This window comes from Palaemon carinicauda, chromosome 32 (genome assembly GCF_036898095.1).
Source record: "Palaemon carinicauda isolate YSFRI2023 chromosome 32, ASM3689809v2, whole genome shotgun sequence".
NCBI lineage: Eukaryota > Metazoa > Arthropoda > Malacostraca > Decapoda > Palaemonidae > Palaemon > Palaemon carinicauda.
This window is the reverse complement of record NC_090756.1, coordinates 4832611-4840110: the sequence shown is the minus strand read 5'-3', so window position 1 is coordinate 4840110 and position 7500 is coordinate 4832611.

Below are 7500 nucleotides of genomic sequence, written 5' to 3'. Positions count from 1 at the left end.
CAGCAACTCAATAGCTACATGTGTTTACCAGCAACTCAATTGCTACATGTGTTTACCAGCAACTCATTAGCTACATGTGTTTACCAGCAACTCAATAGCTACATGTGTTTACCAGCAACTCAATAGCTACATGTGTTTACCAGCAACTCAATAGCTACATGTGTTTACCAGCAACTCAATAGCTACATGTGTTTACCAGCATCTCAATAGCTACATGTGTTTACCAGCAACTCATTAGCTACATGTGTTTACCAGAAACTCAATTGCTACATGTGTTTACCAGCAACTCATTAGCTACATGTGTTTACCAGCAACTCAATAGCTACATGTGTTTACCAGCAACTCAATAGCTACATGTGTTTACCAGCAACTCAATAGCTACATGTGTTTACCAGCAACTCAATAGCTACATGTGTTTACCAGCAACTCATTAGCTACATGTGTTTACCAGCAACTCAATAGCTACATGTGTTTACCAGCAACTCATTAGCTACATGTGTTTACCAGCAACTCAATAGCTACATGTGTTTACCAGCAACTCAATTGCTACATGTGTTTACCAGCAACTCATTAGCTACATGTGTTTACCAGCAACTCAATAGCTACATGTGTTTACCAGCAACTCAATAGCTACATGTGTTTACCAGCAACTCAATAGCTACATGTGTTTACCAGCAACTCAATAGCTACATGTGTTTACCAGCAACTCAATAGCTACATGTGTTTACCAGCAACTCAATAGCTACATGTGTTTACCAGCAACTCAATAGCTACATGTGTTTACCAGCAATTCAATAGCTACATGTGTTTACCAGCAACTCAATTGCTACATGTGTTTACCAGCAATTCAATAGCTACATGTGTTTACCAGCAACTCAATTGCTACATGTGTTTACCAGCAACTCAATTGCTACATGTGTTTACCAGCCATCTTTTCCAAACTTCAAAGTACGTATACTTATTATGCATACCTCATTACATTACGCATCAAAATTTGAGAACAATATACGCAATTCGTGTTTTAACAAATTGCGTAATTATACGCAATTCTCATTCCCATTCCAGTTTTCAGTCCCATTCCAGTTTTCAGTCCCATTCCAGTTTTCAGTCCCATTCCAGTTTTCATTCCCATTCCAGTTTTCATTCCCATTCCAGTTTTCATTCCCATTCCAGTTTTCATTCCCATTCCAGATGAGGAAATTCCAATGCGTTTCTTGGAATGGATTTGCGTAATATATCCCTGGGCTTATCGCAATTACGTACGCTATAGTGACGCGTAAGGGCTTACTTAAGAGATGGCATTAGCAGGAATGGTAGGAGTGTTTTATAAGGATTACAGCGTATCCTTTTCTTCCTTATGAGGGATTAAGACGGAAGTTAGGTGGCTTATTTTTTTTCTGTTTACGAAGAGAGGTAGGAAATTTTTATCTCTCTCTCTCTCTCTCTCTCTCTCTCTCTCTCTCTCTCTCTCTCTCTCTCTCACATGTACATGCTAGTTAGGCAACGTCTTCATGTTATATATATATATATATATATATATATATATATATATATATATATATATATATATATATATATATATATATACACATATATATACACACACACATATATATATAATGTATATATATATATATTTATATATATATATATGTATATATATATATATATATATATATATATATATATATATATATATATATATATATATATATATATATATATGAAAGGCTGTCTGTTATTATTATTATTATTACTATTATTATTATTAGCAATTTAATCTTTGACTCTTCAGGTAACCCGTATATATATAACTTTTTTTTTTTAATTTGGAGGGTTTTTTTTCTTGGGGGGGGAGTTTTGGAATAAACAAAATCAGGAAATGTCGTTTTTTGGGAAATTGGAGGTCATATAATGTGGATTTTTAAAAAAAAATTTTAAAGCTTCAAATTTAAATGTAACCTGTTAAATTTATTTAGGGTACACATACACATGTATATAATTATATAATCATACAATAATACAATTTTATTCTCTATTCCTTATTACACTTTTATCATAAGTACAGATTAGTATTTCATTCATACTGTATTTAGGTATTATACTTTGAAAATATACTTTGAATGTGGGTTTTTTTTTTTTTTTTTTTTTTTTTTTTTTTTTTTTTTTTTTTTTTTTTTTTTTTGAGGGATACTTATTTTGGATAAAAATGTAACACTAGATAATAATGTAATATGTCATCCATAGAATTGTGTAATAATTTCAACTCAAATATTTACTGGCTTTCCATTTTTGCGGTATCAATGAATAAGGATTTATTTCATCAGTCTATAATTCCATTTCATATTTATATTCTTAACGTTTTTGCACGATTTCACTTCAACGTTTAAGAACGTTTATATCTCATAATCAATGTTTTTGCGCGATTTCACTTCAAAGTTTAGGAACGTTTATATCTCGTAATCAATGTTTTTGCGCGATTTCACTTCAAAGTTTAAGAACGTTTATATCTCGTAATCAATGTTTTTGCGCGATTTCACTTCAAAGTTTAAGAACGTTTATATCTCGTAATCAATGTTTTTGCGCGATTTCACTTCAAAGTTTAGAACGTTTATATCTCGTAATCAATGTTTTTGCGCGATTTCACTTCAAAGTTTAAGAACGTTTATATCTCGTAATCAATGTTTTTGCGCGATTTCACTTCAAAGTTTAAGAACGTTTATATCTCGTAATCAATGTTTTTGCGCGATTTCACTTCAAAGTTTAAGAACGTTTATATCTCGTAATCAATGTTTTTGCGCGATTTCACTTCAAAGTTTAAGAACGTTTATATCTCGTAATCAATGTTTTTGCGCGATTTCACTTCAAAGTTTAAGAACGTTTATATCTCGTAATCAATGTTTTTGCGCGATTTCACTTCAAAGTTTAAGAACGTTTATATCTCGTAATCAATGTTTTTGCGCGATTTCACTTCAAAGTTTAAGAACGTTTATATCTCGTAATCAATGTTTTTGCGCGATTTCACTTCAAAGTTTAAGAACGTTTATATCTCGTAATCAATGTTTTTGCGCGATTTCACTTCAAGTTTAAGAACGTTTATATCTCGTAATCAATGTTTTTGCGCGATTTCACTTCAACGTTTAAGAACGTTTATATCTCGTAATCAATGTTTTTGCGCGATTTCACTTCAACGTTTAAGAACGTTTATATCTCGTAATCAACGTTTTTGCGCGATTTCACTTCAACGTTTAAGAACGTTTATATCTCGTAATCAACGTTTTTGCGCGATTTCACTTCAACGTTTAAGAACGTTTATATCTCGTAATCAACGTTTTTGCGCGATTTCACTTCAAAGTTTAAGAACGTTTATATCTCGTAATCAACGTTTTTGCGCGATTTCACTTCAAAGTTTAAGAACGTTTATATCTCGTAATCAACGTTTTTGCGCGATTTCACTTCAAAGTTTAAGAACGTTTATATCTCGTAATCAACGTTTTTGCGCGATTTCACTTCAAAGTTTAAGAACGTTTATATCTCGTAATCAACGTTTTTGCGCGATTTCACTTCAAAGTTTAAGAACGTTTATATCTCGTAATCAACGTTTTTGCGCGATTTCACTTCAAAGTTTAAGAACGTTTATATCTCGTAATCAACGTTTTTGCGCGATTTCACTTCAAAGTTTAAGAACGTTTATATCTCGTAATCAACGTTTTTGCGCGATTTCACTTCAAAGTTTAAGAACGTTTATATCTCGTAATCAATGTTTTTGCGCGATTTCACTTCAAAGTTTAAGAACGTTTATATCTCGTAATCAACGTTTTTGCGCGATTTCACTTCAAAGTTTAAGAACGTTTATATCTCGTAATCAATGTTTTTGCGCGATTTCACTTCAAAGTTTAAGAACGTTTATATCTCGTAATCAATGTTTTTGCGCGATTTCACTTCAAAGTTTAAGAACGTTTATATCTCGTAATCAATGTTTTTGCGCGATTTCACTTCAAAGTTTAAGAACGTTTATATCTCGTAATCAATGTTTTTGCGCGATTTCACTTCAAAGTTTAAGAACGTTTATATCTCGTAATCAATGTTTTTGCGCGATTTCACTTCAAAGTTTAAGAACGTTTATATCTCGTAATCAATGTTTTTGCGCGATTTCACTTCAACGTTTAAGAACGTTTATATCTCGTAATCAATGTTTTTGCGCGATTTCACTTCAAAGTTTAAGAACGTTTATATCTCGTAATCAATGTTTTTGCGCGATTTCACTTCAAAGTTTAAGAACGTTTATATCTCGTAATCAATGTTTTTGCGCGATTTCACTTCAAAGTTTAAGAACGTTTATATCTCGTAATCAATGTTTTTGCGCGATTTCACTTCAAAGTTTAAGAACGTTTATATCTCGTAATCAATGTTTTTGCGCGATTTCACTTCAACGTTTAAGAACGTTTATATCTCGTAATCAATGTTTTTGCGCGATTTCACTTCAAAGTTTAAGAACGTTTATATCTCGTAATCAATGTTTTTGCGCGATTTCACTTCAAAGTTTAAGAACGTTTATATCTGTAATCAATGTTTTTGCGCGATTTCACTTCAAAGTTTAAGAACGTTTATATCTCGTAATCAATGTTTTTGCGCGATTTCACTTCAAAGTTTAAGAACGTTTATATCTCATAATCAACGTTTTTGCGCGATTTCACTTCAAAGTTTAAGAACGTTTATATCTCGTAATCAATGTTTTTGCGCGATTTCACTTCAAAGTTTAAGAACGTTTATATCTCGTAATCAATGTTTTTGCGCGATTTCACTTCAAAGTTTAAGAACGTTTATATCTCATAATAACGTTTTTGCGCGATTTCACTTCAAAGTTTAAGAACGTTTATATCTCGTAATAATGTTTTTGCGCGATTTCACTTCAAAGTTTAAGAACGTTTATATCTCGTAATCAATGTTTTTGCGCGATTTCACTTCAAAGTTTAAGAACGTTTATATCTCGTAATCAATGTTTTTGCGCGATTTCACTTCAAAGTTATAACGTTTATATCTCATAATTAACGTTTTTGCACGATTTCACTTCAACGTTTATATCTCGTAATCAATGTTTTTGCGCGATTTCACTTCAAAGTTTAAGAACGTTTATATCTCGTAATCAATGTTTTTGCGCGATTTCACTTCAAAGTTTAAGAACGTTTATATCTCGTAATCAATGTTTTTGCGCGATTTTCACTTCAAAGTTTAAGAACGTTTATATCTCGTAATCAATGTTTTTGCGCGATTTCACTTCAAAGTTATAACGTTTATATCTCATAATTAACGTTTTTGCACGATTTCACTTCAACGTTTAAGAACGTTTATATCTCGTAATCAATGTTTTTGCGTGATTTCACTTCAAAGTTTAAGAACGTTTATATCTCATAATTAACGTTTTTGCACGATTTCACTTCAACGTTTAAGAACGTTTATATCTCGTAATCAATGTTTTTGCGCGATTTCACTTTAAAGTTTAAGAACGTTTATATCTCATAATTAACGTTTTTGCACGATTTCACTTCAACGTTTAAGAACGTTTATATCTCATAATTAACGTTTTTGCGCGATTTCACTTCAACGTTTAAGAACGTTTATATCTCATAATTAACGTTTTTGCGCGATTTCACTTCAAAGTTTAAGAACGTTTATATTTCGTAATCAATGTTTTTGCGCGATTTCACTTCAAAGTATAAGAACGTTTATATCTCGTAATCAATGTTTTTGCGCGATTTCACTTCAAAGTTATAATGTTTATATCTCATAATTAACGTTTTTGCACGATTTCACTTCAACGTTTAAGAACGTTTATATCTCATAATTAACGTTTTTGCGCGATTTCACTTCAAAGTTTAAGAACGTTTATATCTCGTAATCAATGTTTTTGCGCGATTTCACTTCAAAGTTTAAGAACGTTTATATCTCGTAATCAATGTTTTTGTGCGAGTTCACTTCAAAGTTATAACGTTTATATCTCATAATTAACGTTTTTGCGCGATTTCACTTGAAAGTTTAAGAACGTTTATATCTCGTAATCAATGTTTTTGCGCGATTTCACTTCAAAGTTTAAGAACGTTTATATCTCGTAATCAATGTTTTTGCGCGATTTCACTTCAAAGTTATAACGTTTATATCTCATAATTAACGTTTTTGCACGATTTCACTTCAACGTTTAAGAACGTTTATATCTCATAATTAACGTTTTTGTGCGATTTCACTTCAAAGTTTAAGAACGTTTATATCTCGTAATCAATGTTTTTGCGCGATTTCACTTCAAAGTTTATGAACGTTTATATCTCGTAATCAATGTTTTTGCGCGATTTCACTTCAAAGTTATAACGTTTATATCTCATAATTAACGTTTTTGCGCGATTTCACTTCAAAGTTTAAGAACGTTTATATCTCGTAATCAATGTTTTTGCGCGATTTCACTTCAACGTTTAAGAACGTTTATATCTCGTAATCAATGTTTTTGCGCGATTTCACTTCAAAGTTATAACGTTTATATCTCATAATTAACGTTTTTGCTCGATTTCACTTCAAAGTTTAAGAACGTTTATATCTCGTAATCAATGTTTTTGCGCGATTTCACTTCAAAGTTATAACGTTTATATCTCATAATTAACGTTTTTGCGCGATTTCACTTCAAAGTTTAAGAACGTTTATATCTCGTAATCAATGTTTTTGCGCGATTTCACTTCAAAGTTATAACGTTTATATCTCATAGTTAACGTTTTTGCGCGATTTCACTTCAAAGTTTAAGAACGTTTATATCTCGTAATCAATGTTTTTGCGCGATTTCACTTCAAAGTTATAACGTTTATATCTCATAATTAACGTTTTTGCACGATTTCACTTCAACGTTTAAGAACGTTTATATCTCATAATTAACGTTTTTGCGCGATTTCACTTCAAAGTGTAAGAACGTTTATATCTCGTAATCAATGTTTTTGCGCGATTTCACTTCAAAGTTTAAGAACGTTTATATCTCGTAATCAATGTTTTTGCGCGATTTCACTTCAAAGTTTAAGAACGTTTATATCTCATAATTAACGTTTTTGCACGATTTCACTTCAACGTTTAAGAACGTTTATATCTCATAATTAACGTTTTTGCGCGATTTCACTTCAAAGTGTAAGAACGTTTATATCTCGTAATCAATGTTTTTGCGCGATTTCACTTCAAAGTTTAAGAACGTTTATATCTCGTAATCAATGTTTTTGCGCGATTTCACTTCAAAGTTTAAGAACGTTTATATCTCATAATTAACGTTTTTGCACGATTTCACTTCAAAGTTTAAGAACGTTTATATCTCATAATCCTGTTGAATTAAAATGAAAGTTAAATATGATACACATTCCCTTGTGTGTAAAGTTAAATCCTTTAAGCTTTTAAATTATTGTGTTGCATTTAAAATGTATATTTACCGAGTTTAAATGATAAATTTAAAGTCTTTTTGAAGCACAGAAAATAACT